General features: G+C 40.2%; 1 protein-coding gene across 1 annotated transcript in view; it reads left to right on the forward strand.

Annotated features, from left to right (window-relative positions):
• LOC124032233 (cGMP-inhibited 3',5'-cyclic phosphodiesterase A-like) overlaps nucleotides 1-15,000 on the forward strand; it is a 241,605-nt gene that overhangs the window by 130,932 nt on the left and 95,673 nt on the right. The gene's annotated exons all lie outside the window — the stretch shown is intronic.

The raw sequence follows: 15,000 nt of genomic DNA on the forward strand, positions 1-15,000 counted from the left end.
GAGAGACAGAATAAATCTAAGTGAGAGACAGAGTAAAGCTAAGTGAGAGACAGAATAAATCTAAGTGAGAGACAGAGTAAAGCTAAGTGAGAGACGGAGTAAAGTTATATGAAGGTAAGATAACCTCCGGTCTAGTGTCGAAGTGTGTGTGTGTCTATATGTGTCCCAATGTGTGTGCTGTGAGAGAGTGTGTATTTATTTCCCCTCTACCCGGCCCCTTCTCTTTGGCAGCCCACCACGGCCCCCCCTCGTCCCCCCCCGGCCCACCTCGGCCCCCCTCGGTTCCTTACAGTGATGACGCAAATGAATCACACAGACTGACCCCCACGGGCCAACCTCTAAAACACTATCCAGCTAGAATAAGAAACACATACACGTGTAAAGGACGTATCGCCTACCACTTATTCTGGAACTTAAGGGATCTCTGCCTTGCAAATACCCCAGACTGCCTTCCTCACGCGTCTTCGCTGATTGTGCCGCCGCAAAAGCTAGCGAATGAAGCGACGCAAGCAGGACACTTCAGACAGAGGAGCCACACATCCCCATGTTATACACACAAACACACACACAAACACACACACACACACACACGCACACACACACGCACACACACACGCTCAATGTAAAACATTAGCCCAGCATGAATATGAACGACTCTCAGGCCTCTGGTTCTCCCAGATGTGTGTACAGTGGATCCCACATACAGTTGAGGTCGGATAGTTTACACACAGCTTAGCCAAATACATATCAACTCAGTTTGTCACAATTCCTGACATTTATTCCTAGTACAAATTACCTGTCTTAGGCCAGTTATGTTCCCCCCTTTATTTTAAGAATGTGAAATGTCAGAATAATAGTTTGAGATAATTATTTATTTCGGCTTTTTTCTTTCATCACATTCCCAGTGAGTCAGAGGTTTACATACACTCAATTAGTATTTGGTAGCATTGCGTTTAAATTGTTTAACTTTCCGGGTAGCCTTCCACAAGCTTTCCAGAATAAGTTGGGTGAATTTTGGCCCATTCCTCCTGGCAGTACTGGTGTAACTGAGTCAGGTTTGTAGGCCTCCTTGCTCTCTTTCAGTTCTGCCCACAAATTTTCTATAGGATTGAGGTTAGGTCTTTGTGATGGCCACTCCAATACCTTGACTTTGTTGTCCTTAAGCCATTTTGCCACAACTTTGGAAGTATGCTTGGGGTCATTGTCCATTTGAAAGACCCATTTGCGACCAAGCTTTAACTTCCTGACTGATGTCTTGAGATGTTGCTTCAATATATCCACATAATTTTCCTACCTCATGATGCCATCTATTTTGTGACGTGCACCAGTCCCTCCTGCAGCAAATCACCACCACAACATGATGCTGCCACCCCCGTGCTTCACGGTTGGGATGGTGTTCTTCAGCTTGCAAGCCTCTCCCTTTTTCTTCCAAACATAACGATGGACATTTTGGCCAAATAAATAAACTTCTGACCCACTGGAAATGTGATACAGTGAATTATAAGTTAAATAATCTGTCTGTAAACAATTGTTGGAAAAATGACTTGTGTCACGCACAAAGTAGATGTCCTAACCGACTTGCCAAAACTATAGTTGGAGAAATTTGTGAAGTGGTTGAAAAACAAGTTTTAATGACTACAACCTAAGTGTATGTAAACTTCCGACTTCAACTGTATATGTGTGTGTGTTGACTGTCTTAGTGCTCGGCCTTGAGCAGGTTTGAACAGAGGAAGAAGTAGCTAAGCCTGGAACATCCATGGTCACTTGGACAAGGGCCAAGAGGGGTCAGAATTGGTTTGATTTGGATTGAGTGCTACTCGCTCTTTGAGATGTGGTATTACTAATAATCCCCCCTGCATTGTGCTGTTATCATGTTTTATCATGTTTTCATGTTGGCTATCACTGTTCTGTTGTTGTAATCTTTGCAAATTTTAACAAAAAATCTGATAAATAGCAACAACAACAAAAAGGGTAGGAAAAACATGGCCTGACCAGAGATGTGGTGGCAGAGGTACCCTATCTCCTCATACGGTGCTAATTATGTGAAATAGTGCCACCTGCAGGTTAAAGACGACATTGCACCTGATTTACTGTAACTATTTTTTTAATGTATTTATTTTTATTTATTTAACTAGGCAAGTCAGTTTTAAAAAAAAATCTTATTTGCAATGACAGTCTACCCTGGCCAAACCCTGACAACACTAGGCCAATGGTGTGTAGCCCTATGGGACTTCCAATCACTGCCAGTTGTGACACAGCCTGGAATTGAACCAGGGTCTGTAGTGATGATTCTAGCACTGAGATCCAGTGCCTTAGACTGCTGTGCCACTCTGGAGCTCAAATGACAGGAAACTAACACACACACAAATGTACACACACACACACACACACACACACACACACACACACACACACACACACACACACACACACACACACACACACACACACACACACACACACACACACACACACACACACACACACACTTGTGCATGAACGTACACGTACCCACGCACACACACAACGGGTCTCATTAGCCTACTTCCAGAAGTTTAAGGACAGAGCCCATACAGTGGTAGATATAGAACATCATTGTGGTTCTGATCAATTGTGCTGTCATGTGTTGCTGCCTTGCTATGTTGTTGTCTTAGGTCTCTCTTCATGTAGTGTTGTGTTGTTTCTCTTGTTGTGATGTGTGTTTTGTCCTATATTTATATTGTATTTTTATTTTTATTTTTTCAATCCCAGTCCCATGTCCCCGCAGGAGGTCTTTTGCCTTTCGGTAGGCCGTCATTGTAAATGTGAATTTGTTCTTAACTGACTTGCCTAGTTAAATAATAAAATAATTTTAAAAATCCACATATACCAGACTGTAACAGGCCTATAGTGTTAAGTAAGACAACCTTTCATCTCCTGGACTAGCTGTGAGAGTCATTCCCAGACCAACCTTTCATCTCCTGGCCTAGCTGTGAGAGTCATCCCCAGACCAACCTTTCATCTCCTGGCCTAGCTGTGAGAGTCATTCCCAGACCAACCTTTCATCTCCTGGCCTAGCTGTGAGAGTCAGCCCCAGACCGACCTTTCATCTCCTGGCCTAGCTGTGAGAGTCAGCCCCAGACCGACCTTTCATCTCCTGGCCTAGCTGTGAGAGTCAGCCCCAGACTGACCTTTCATCTCCTGGCCTAGCTGTGAGAGTCAGCCCCAGACTAACCTTTCATCTCCTGGCCTAGCTGTGAGAGTCAGCCCCAGACCGACCTTTCATCTCCTGGCCTAGCTGTGAGAGTCAGCCCCAGACCAACCTTTCATCTCCTGGCCTAGCTGTGAGAGTCAGCCCCAGACCATCCTTTCATCTCCTGTGACAGTCAGCCCCAGACCAACCTTTCATCTCCTGGCCTAGCTTTGAGAGTCAGCCCCAGACCAACCTTTCATCTCCTGGCCTAGCTGTGAGAGTCATTCCCAGACCAACCTTTCATCTCCTGGCCTAGCTGTGAGAGTCATCCCCAGACCAACATTTCATCTCCTGGCCTAGCTGTGAGAGTCATTCCCAGACCAACCTTTCATCTCCTGGCCTAGCTGTGAGAGTCAGCCCCAGAACGACCTTTCATCTCCTGGCCTAGCTGTAAGAGTCAGCCCCAGATTAACCTTTCATCTCCTGGCCTAGCTGTAAGAGTCAGCCCCAGACTGACCTTTCATCTCCTGGCCTAGCTGTGAGAGTCAGCCCCAGATTAACCTTTCATCTCCTGGCTTAGCTGTGAGAGTCAGCCCCAGACCGACCTTTCATCTCCTGGCCTAGCTGTGAGAGTCAGCCCCAGACCGACCTTTCATCTCCTGTGAGAGTCAGCCCCAGATTAACCTTTCATCTCCTGGCCTAGCTGTGAGAGTCAGCCCCAGACTGACCTTTCATCTCCTGTGAGAGTCAGCCCCAGATTAACCTTTCATCTCCTGGCTTAGCTGTGAGAGTCAGCCCCAGACTGACCTTTCATCTCCTGTGAGAGTCAGCCCCAGATTAACCTTTCATCTCCTGGCTTAGCTGTGAGAGTCATGCGGCACAAGACCAAGCTGAAACTGAGGGTAGCATAAAACATGATCAGAGCAGATAGTTTAATAGCAAAAGGTCAATTGTTATAGGCTACAGTGGAATCAAACTTCATCTTCGTTGTGTGTTCTCCCACTGCAATGTACAGCACCTCACAAATCATTGTCTTGTTTTCTTTCTAAAACGTTACGGCGTCCTGTGTGTGCTGTGTATCGGCAGAGCAGTTGCACTATGCCTATACTTGTCTAGTATCTACTGAAAAGCTGAAGGGTAGGTAAGACTACTATATCGATACGCTTCCTCTGGAAAAATATAACGACACACAGTCTCATATTTTGAGAGCTTATTAAACCCACACTTGAATGACTTCTTCAAAATCTCCATGGTGACAGACAGACGGACAGACAGACAGACAGACAGACAGACAGACAGACAGACAGACAGACAGACAGACAGACAGACAGACAGACAGACAGACAGACAGACAGACAGACAGACAGACAGACAGACAGACAGACAGACAGACAGACAGACAGACAGACAGACAGACAGACAGACAGACAGACAGACAGACAGACAGACAGACAGACAGACAAACCCAGACCGAATGCAGTAAAACGTCCACACACTAGATGTTGTTGTTGTTGTTGTTGTGTGTGTTGAAAGCTACAGTGGACCTACTGAGAGACATAACAACTTAGTGTAAGTTACATTTTCCCCTCCTCTGCTACAGACATTATGTGGTGAGATAGTGCCACCTGGCTTAGAAATACATAGGCTGAGTAGGCTCCCTATTCCCTATAGGCCTTGGTCAAATATAGTGCACTACATAGGGAATAGGGTTCTATAGGGCTCTGGTCTAAAGTAGTGCACTATATAGGAAATAGAGTACCGTCTCGGTGCAAAACATGACACTCAATCTGACTCATGGTGTTTTTATGAGGCCGGAGCTGCGTAAAGGATTTAAGGAGATTTATTGTCTTATTATGATCTAGTCATTATTTTTTGAAAGATACAGTACGTAGGAACAAGTCAAAAGGTCAGTGATGGGTTACATACACCTCATTTGTTTTGTTGAGGGGGCGAGTGTGTGTGTGTGTGTGTGTGTGTGTGTGTGTGTGTGTGTGTGTGTGTGTGTGTGTGTGTGTGTGTGTGTGTGTGTGTGTGTGTGTGTGTGTGTGTGTGTGTGTGTGTGTGTGTGTGTGTGTGTGTGTGTGTGTGTGTGTGTGTGTGTGTGTGTGTGTGTGTGTGTTGTGTGTTTGTTATGGTTCAGTATGTATGTGTGTGTGTGTAATATCACTCATTAGTAGACTAATATCACTCATTAATAGATGTAATATCACTCATTATTAGATGTAATATCACTCATTAGTAGACTAATATCACTCATTAATAGATGTAATATCACTCATTATTAGATGTAATATCACTCATTAGTAGACTAATATCACTCATTAGTAGACTAATATCACTCATTAATAGATGTAATATCACTCATTATTAGATGTAATATCACTCATTAATAGATGTAATATCACTCATTATTAGATGTAATATCACTCATTAGTAGACTAATATCACTCATTAGTAGACTAATATCACTCATTAGTAGACTAATATCACTCATTAATAGATGTAATATCACTCATTAGTAGACTAATATCACTCATTAATAGATGTAATATCACTCATTAGTAGATGTAATATCACTCATTAATAGATGTAATATCACTCATTAATAGATGTAATATCACTCATTAGTAGACTAATATCACTCATTAATAGATGTAATATCACTCATTAGTAGACTAATATCACTCATTAATAGATGTCATATCACTCATTAATAGATGTAATATCACTCATTAATAGATGTAATATCACTCATTAGTAGACTAATATCACTCATTAATAGATGTAATATCACTCATTAGTAGACTAATATCACTCATTAATAGACTAATATCACTCATTAGTAGACTAATATCACTCATTAATAGATGTCATATCACTCATTAATAGATGTAATATCACTCATTAGTAGACTAATATCACTCATTAGTAGACTAATATCACTCATTAATAGATGTAATATCACTCATTAGTAGACTAATATCACTCATTAATAGATGTAATATCACTCATTAGTAGATGTAATATCACTCATTAATAGATGTAATATCACTCATTAATAGATGTAATATCACTCATTAATAGATGTAATATCACTCATTAGTAGACTAATATCACTCATTAGTAGACTAATATCACTCATTAATAGATGTAATATCACTCATTAGTAGACTAATATCACTCATTAATAGATGTAATATCACTCATTAGTAGACTAATATCACTCATTAGTAGACTAATATCACTCATTAGTAGACTAATATCACTCATTAATAGATGTAATATCACTCATTAATAGATGTAATATCACTCATTAGTAGACTAATATCACTCATTAATAGATGTAATATCACTCATTAGTAGATGTAATATCACTCATTAATAGATGTAATATCACTCATTAATAGATGTAATATCACTCATTAATAGATGTAATATCACTCATTAGTAGACTAATATCACTCATTAGTAGACTAATATCACTCATTAATAGATGTAATATCACTCATTAGTAGATGTAATATCACTCATTAGTAGACTAATATCACTCATTAGTAGACTAATATCACTCATTAATAGATGTAATATCACTCATTAGTAGACTAATATCACTCATTAATAGATGTAATATCACTCATTAGTAGACTAATATCACTCATTAATAGATGTAATATCACTCATTAGTAGACTAATATCACTCATTAATAGATGTAATATCACTCATTAGTAGATGTAATATCACTCATTAATAGATGTAATATCACTCATTAATAGATGTAATATCACTCATTAATAGATGTAATATCACTCATTAGTAGACTAATATCACTCATTAGTAGACTAATATCACTCATTAATAGATGTAATATCACTCATTAGTAGACTAATATCACTCATTAATAGATGTAATATCACTCATTAGTAGATGTAATATCACTCATTAATAGATGTAATATCACTCATTAATAGATGTAATATCACTCATTAATAGATGTAATATCACTCATTAGTAGACTAATATCACTCATTAGTAGACTAATATCACTCATTAATAGATGTCATATCACTCATTAATAGATGTCATATCACTCATTAGTAGACTAATATCACTCATTAGTAGACTAATATCACTCATTAATAGATGTAATATCACTCATTAATATATGTCATATCACTCATTAGTAGACTAATATCACTCATTAATAGATGTCATATCACTCATTAATAGATGTAATATCACTCATTAGTAGACTAATATCACTCATTAGTAGACTAATATCACTCATTAATAGATGTAATATCACTCATTAGTAGATGTAATATCACTCATTAATAGATGTAATATCACTCATTAATAGATGTAATATCACTCATTAGTAGACTAATATCACTCATTAATAGATGTAATATCACTCATTAGTAGACTAATATCACTCATTAATAGATGTAATATCACTCATTAGTAGACTAATATCACTCATTAGTAGACTAATATCACTCATTAATAGACTAATATCACTCATTAATAGATGTAATATCACTCATTAGTAGATGTAATATCACTCATTAGTAGACTAATATCACTCATTAATAGACTAATATCACTGCTTAGGAGCCAATTCAACAGCATTCAGTGGTGGGGTTCTACTTTCAGGGGAACTGATGGCTCTTAAAGAAACTGAGAGGACCAGCATGTTGCTGTGATTGGTTCAACCATTACAGACCAGTATGTTGCTGTGATTGGTTCAACCATTACAGACCAGTATGTTGCTGTGATTGGTTCAACCATTACAGACCAGTATGTTGCTGTGATTGGTTCAACCATTACAGACCAGTATGTTGCTGTGATTGGTTCAACCATTACAGACCAGCATGTTGCTGTGATGGGTTCAACCATTACAGACCAGCATGTTGCTGTGATTGGTTCAACCATTACAGACCAGCATGTTGCTGTGATGGGTTCAACCATTACAGACCAGCATGTTGCTGTGATGGGTTCAACCATTACAGACCAGCATGTTGCTGTGATGGGTTCAACCATTACCGACCAGTATGTTGCTGTGATTGGTTCAACCATTACAGACCAGCATGTTGCTGTGATGGGTTCAACCATTACAGACCAGTATGTTGCTGTGATTGGTTCAACCATTACAGACCTGCATGTTACTGTGATGGGTTCAACCATTACAGACCTGCATGTTGCTGTGATGAGTTCAACCATTACAGACCAGTATGTTGCTGTGATGGGTTCAACCATTACCGACCAGTATGTTGCTGTGATGGGTTCAACCATTACAGACCTCCATGCGCATGTTAAGGCCATTTTTATTTTTCGACATAATCAATTGGACATGTAGTTAATGAAGCCGTGAACATCTGGACCCTAGGTTCTTTCAAGGTCTATAAGGGTTGCGTGTGAGCATGTGCACATACAAGTGTGTGTGTGTGTGTGTGTGTGTGTGTGTGTGTGTGTGTGTGTGTGTGTGTGTGTGTGTGTGTGTGTGTGTGTGTGTGTGTGTGTGTGTGTGTGTGTGTGTGTGTGTGTGTGTGTGTGTGTGTGTGTGTGTGTGTGTGTGTGTGTGTCCAGGTCTAATGAGGAACTGTTATTTCCTCCAGGACACCTCCTTCCAACTCTCTGGCATCCTGGGACATGAAGTCTCCAGGCTGTCCTTAGCCATCTGTCCCAATGTCACTTTAACTAAAAACACTGACAGCACTGAAAGCAAGAGGACATTTTTCCTACAAAATTAAGATTTTTTTATTATGTTTTTAAGTATTTATCGAATATTTTTCACAGTTGTGTTTGTTTTCATCAGAAATAATTGCTGATGGGTCCCTTCATGAACGTGTAAAATATGACTTTTAGATGGTTGTGTTTGATATTTGTGGTTTAACTGGAATATTTGTAGTCTGTGTATTTGACTGTGATATGTGGTTGTCTCATCTAGTTTAAGATAAATGCCAGTGGTGTAAAGTAAATACACTTTAAATTACCACTTAAGTTGTTTTTTTGTGTGTATCTGTGCTTTACTATTGTCACGAATGCACTGAGTCAGGAAGCAAGTTCAGGGAGTGTTTTAATAAATAAACATAACATAAAACCCAAAACACACCCAACGCACCGACATGGAAACAGAGTCAATAAAACCTGAGGAAAGAACCAAGGAGAGCTGACAGATATAGGGACGATAATCAAGGAGGTGATGGAGTCCAGGTGAGTGTCATGAGGCGCAGGTGCGCGAGACGATGGTGACAGGTGTGCGGGATAACCAGCAGCCTGATGTCCTAGAGGCCGGAGAGGGAGTATACGTGACAACTATTTATATTGTTGACTACTTTAGCTTTTACTTCACTACATTCCTAAAGAAAGCAATGTACTTTTTACTCCATACATTTTCCATGACACCCAAAAGTACTTGTTACCTTTTAGAGACCTTAGCAGGACAGGAAAATGTTCCAATTCATACACTTAAAGAGAACATCCCTGGTCATCCCCTGCCTCTAATTCGGTGTACTCAATAAACACAAATGATTCATTTGTAATTCATTTTGTCTGAGTATTGGAGTGTACCCCTGGCTATCTGTAACAAATGTAATAAAAATGGTGCTGTCTGGTTTTATAAGGGATTTGAAGTGATTTATATGTTTACTTTCGATATTTAAGTATATTTTAGCAATTCCATTTACTTTTGATACTGTTTTAGATATTTAACTCAAGTAGTATTTTACTGGGTGACTTTCACTTTTACTTGAGTCATTTTCTATTAAAGGTATCTTTACTTTTACTCAAGTATGAGAATTGGGTACTTTTCCCCCCTGATGAATACACGGATCATTGCTCTGGATGAAAGCATCTATTAAATGTCAAATGTAAACATTTAGATCTCACATTACTGCATTGAATTATACCCCCAAAAAATATTAAACAAATATTGATGTCACAAATGTACTATTTGTACATTTCATTATAAAAAAAATATATAGTTTTTTTTGTTACATTAGACTGTGTGAAACCTAGTAATACTACTTATATCTGAGAGTGAGGCAGATTTATAGCACTTTGCAACAACAACAAAAAAGATGAATATTTGTCTCACTGAATTGAAACCATGAAGTGATAGATTTTTAAACAAATACATGTCTGTTTTTGAAAAATCCAATCACAAGATTAACTCGTGAAAAAACAAACATATTTTTCATAACTTCTTTTTTTTTTAAAGAAGCTAATTTAAGAACATTTCTGAAACAGGATATATAGCGTTTTGGAATGAAACTCTTCAAATATCAATAAATTCGATGTGGTCTTTTGAGAACATGAGAGTAGGACGCAACTTAAAACACACTATTTCTGCTTCCACATCCCAAACCATAACACTCTAAAAACGAATCAAACACATGACATTTGTCCTAAATAACATTACTGTAAGAGGGGAACTACAGTTGGTTTCCTCCTGGCTTGACCAGTGTGTGACTACCACTCAGTAGCCATCCAGACCAGTGTGTGACTACCACTCAGTAGCCATCCAGACCAGTGTGTAACTATCCATCCAGTAGCCATCCAGACCAGTGTGTGACTACCACTCAGTAGCCATCCAGACCAGTGTGTGACTACCACTCAGTAGCCATCCAGACCAGTGTGTAACTATCACTCAGTAGCCATCCAGACCAGTGTGTAACTATCACTCAGTAGCCATCCAGACCAGTGTGTAACTATCACTCTGTAGCCATCCAGACCAGTCTATGACTACCACTCAGTAGCCATCCAGACCAGTCTGTGACTACAATACCACTCTGTAGCCATCCAGACTAGTCTGTGACTACAACTCAGTAGCCATCCAGACCAGTGTGTGACTACCACTCAGTAGCCAACCAGACCAGTGAGTAACTACCACTCAGTAGCCATCCAGACCAGTGAGTAACTACCACTCAGTAGCCATCCAGACCAGTGAGTAACTACCACTCAGTAGCCATCCAGACCAGTGAGTAACTACCACTCAGTAGCCATCCAGACCAGTGAGTAACTACCACTCAGTGGCCATCCAGACCAGTGAGTAACTACCACTCAGTAACTAACCCACTCAGTAGCCATCCAGACCAGTGAGTAACTACCACTCAGTAGCCATCCAGACCAGTGAGTAACTACCACTCAGTAGCCATCCAGACCAGTGAGTAACTACCACTCAGTAGCCATCCAGACCAGTGTGTAACTACCACTCAGTGGCCATCCAGACCAGTCTGTGACTACAGTACCACTCAGTGGCCATCCAGACCAGTCTGTGACTACAGTACCACTCAGTGGCCATGCCGACCAGTCTGTGACTACAGTACCACTCAGTGGCCATCCCGACCAGTGTTGATATCACAAGTATGTAAGCATGAGCAGCCAAACCCTACACTCACACCAATGTGTTATTGGTACCTATTCAAACCAATCCCAGCACTTCTACCTTTTGCCCTAAATAAAGTTTCACTCTTTGCTTGACCAGCCAGACCCTCTCTCTCTCTCTCTCTCTCTCTCTCTCTCTCTCTCTCTCTCTCTCTCTCTCTCTCTCTCTCTCTCTCTCTCTCTCTCTCTCTCTCTCTCTCTCTCTCTCTCTCTCTCTCTCTCTCTCTTTCTCCCTCACCAACCCTATGGCTCTGAGCCACAGCAAGCAGCTCAGCTCTGCCACAGGAGTGGTGATGTGTAAACACCGATGGCTTGAAAAGTGGACCTATCCAAAGAGCAAACACCACTGAAATAAGCTCTGCGGTTGCTGTTACACCTGCCTTTCAGCATAGAGAAACAGTCATCGTTTAAATGTACATCTATTGCGGATTAGTTTTGAGCCGTGATGGTGGGTACTGTGCCAGTTGCAGGCCGATCAACCTGAAACTCATACGAACTTCAACTACTTTCCTTATTAACCCGGGTTGAGGCTCTAAAGCACTTCTAACAGTGTGTGCCAAGGGAACTGGAAATGTCACAGGCCTAATATAGGTGCACTAGGTGCATGATGACGCAGTTAAATCATTATCTTTCATTCATGACTCTTTCATCCCTGTTTCAACTCTTCTATCCATTGTGCCGCCTCTACACTAACACACACACACACACACACACACACACACACACACACACACACACACACACACACACACACACACACACACACACACACACACACACACACACACACACACACACACACACACACACACACACACACACACACACACACACACACACACACACACACACACACACACACAGTCTGCATAATGCACCCTAACTTCATGTATCGCTCATTAGTAGCTTCAGATCAGCCTATCAGCCTAGTTGATATATGTCTGGTCCTGTCATCAGCAGTGTTAGTAGACAGGCATCAGTGACTAGCTGTACTGACTAGAGGGACCACAGGAATCAGTGACTAGCTGTACTGACTAGAGGGACCACAGGAATCAGTGACTAGCTGTACTGACTAGAGGGACCACAGGCATCAGGGACTAGCTGTACTGACTAGAGGGACCACAGGCATCAGGGACTAGCTGTACTGACTAGAGGGACCACAGGCATCAGTGACTAGCTGTACTGACTAGAGGGACCACAGGCATCAGTGACTAGCTGTACTGACTAGAGGGACCACAGGCATCAGTGACTAGCTGTACTGACTAGAGGGACCACAGGAATCAGTGACTAGCTGTACTGACTAGAGGGACCACAGGAATCAGGGACTAGCTGTACTGACTAGAGGGACCACAGGAATCAGTGACTAGCTGTAGTGACTAGAGGGACCACAGGCATCAGTGACTAGCTGTACTGACTAGAGGGACCACAGGCATCAGTGACTAGCTGTACTGACTAGAGGGACCACAGGCATCAGGGACTAGCTGTACTGACTAGAGGGATCACAGGCATCAGGGACTAGCTGTACTGACTAGAGGGACCACAGGCATCATAGACTAGCTCTAAACTCTAGCAGCATCACTCTTCACTGAGGTGGTCTTAGAGAAGTGCCTATCGTTGACATGCTGTTTTTATGTGTGTGTGTGTGTGTGTGTGTGTGTGTGTGTGTGTGTGTGTGTGTGTGTGTGTGTGTGTGTGTGTGTGTGTGTGTGTGTGTGTGTGTGTGTGTGTGTGTGTGTGTGTGTGTGTGTGTGTGTGTGTGTGTGTGTGTGTGTGTGTGTGTGTGTGTGTGTGTGTGTGTGTGTGTGTGTGTTGTTGTTGATTGTAATTAAGGCATGATGTTGTAGAGCAATGAGGTCAATCCCAGGGCTTTCTAATCAAACCAACCTAAGAGGTTCTGGCAGCCAGATAGCTACTAATTAATCTGAGTACCACACAACCGTATTAGGATTATATAGCTACAGTCTCACTGCAGAATCCAACGTTTGTCCATAAACGTACAATTTTGAAGGCTTACATTTAAGGCATATATTCCCGAATGGTGAAGTTAAGGGTTAACACAGTCCTTATTCAGTGCAGCTGATAAAAGTCTCCTGACCCGGTGATAAGGCCACAGGAAGTGGACTATAAGCTTTGTTTACAAATCGTTTCTACTGTGGGAAACCGCATTCACCGTAATAACACTGCTGTATCCTAAAGTAGCGTAACACAATACTACTACACACTAAGAAAATAGGGTTCCTCAAGGGTTCTTTGGGAAGGTGCTGGTTCTATAGTGGAACCACGATGACTCAAATAACCCATATTTTCAGTTCAGAAAAGGGTTCTTCTTCTCCTCTTTTATGTATTAACATGTAGTTACAGTTTTTCTTGATCGCTAAGACACATTTAATGAAACTGGGGTCCACTTGGATCTCCATCAGAACCTAATGGGTACAACAGTATTCTTTTTTCACACACAATAAAAATAATAAGCACATTTCTTGCAACGACAAAAAAAGAGTAAACAACTTTCTACAAAAGACTCAAAGGTCATTTGAGTCGATCAAAGGTCAACATTTTGGTAAGAGCTGATACAAATTACTCCCATGAATGTGAACCTCTTCTGCACACGTGCAAAACTTATTTGCGCAATTGTTCAACCAGGAATCAGTCCTTCTTCATCTGTGAAAGAGGTCACCTCGGAGTTGCTGTTGGCAAGAATGGATCGGACGTTCCAGGGCTAGCACACCTGATGCAACTTAACACAATAATAACATCTCAAATCAATAATCACATCTCAAATCAATAATCACATCTCAAAATCAATAATATCTCAAATCAATAATCACATCTCAAATCAATAACCACATCTCAAATCAATAATCACATCTCAAATCAATAATCACATCTCAAAATCAATAATATCTCAAATCAATAATCACATCTCAAATCAATAATAACATCTCAAATCAATAATCACATCTCAAATCAATAATAACATCTCAAATCAATAATAACATCTCAAATCAATAATATCTCAAATCAATAATCACATCTCAAATCAATAATAACATCTCAAATCAATAATCACATCTCAAATCAATAATAACATCTCAAATCAATAATCACATCTCAAAATCAATAATATCTCAAATCAATAATAACATCTCAAATCAATAATAACATCTCAAATCAATAATAACATCTCAAATCAATAATAACATCTCAAATCAATAACCACATCTCAAAATCAATCATCACATCTCAAAATCAATAATATCTAAAATCAATAATCACATCTCAAAATCAATAATATCTCAAATCAATAATAACAACTCAAATCTAAATATAATTTTCACATGCTTTGTACACAACAGATGTAGACTAACAGTGAAATGCTTACTTACGGACCCTTCCCAACAATGCAGAGAGAAAACAGATGAATAGAAAACTTCACCTGAAA

This window comes from Oncorhynchus gorbuscha, linkage group LG01 (assembly GCF_021184085.1).
Source record: "Oncorhynchus gorbuscha isolate QuinsamMale2020 ecotype Even-year linkage group LG01, OgorEven_v1.0, whole genome shotgun sequence".
Taxonomy (NCBI): domain Eukaryota; kingdom Metazoa; phylum Chordata; class Actinopteri; order Salmoniformes; family Salmonidae; genus Oncorhynchus; species Oncorhynchus gorbuscha.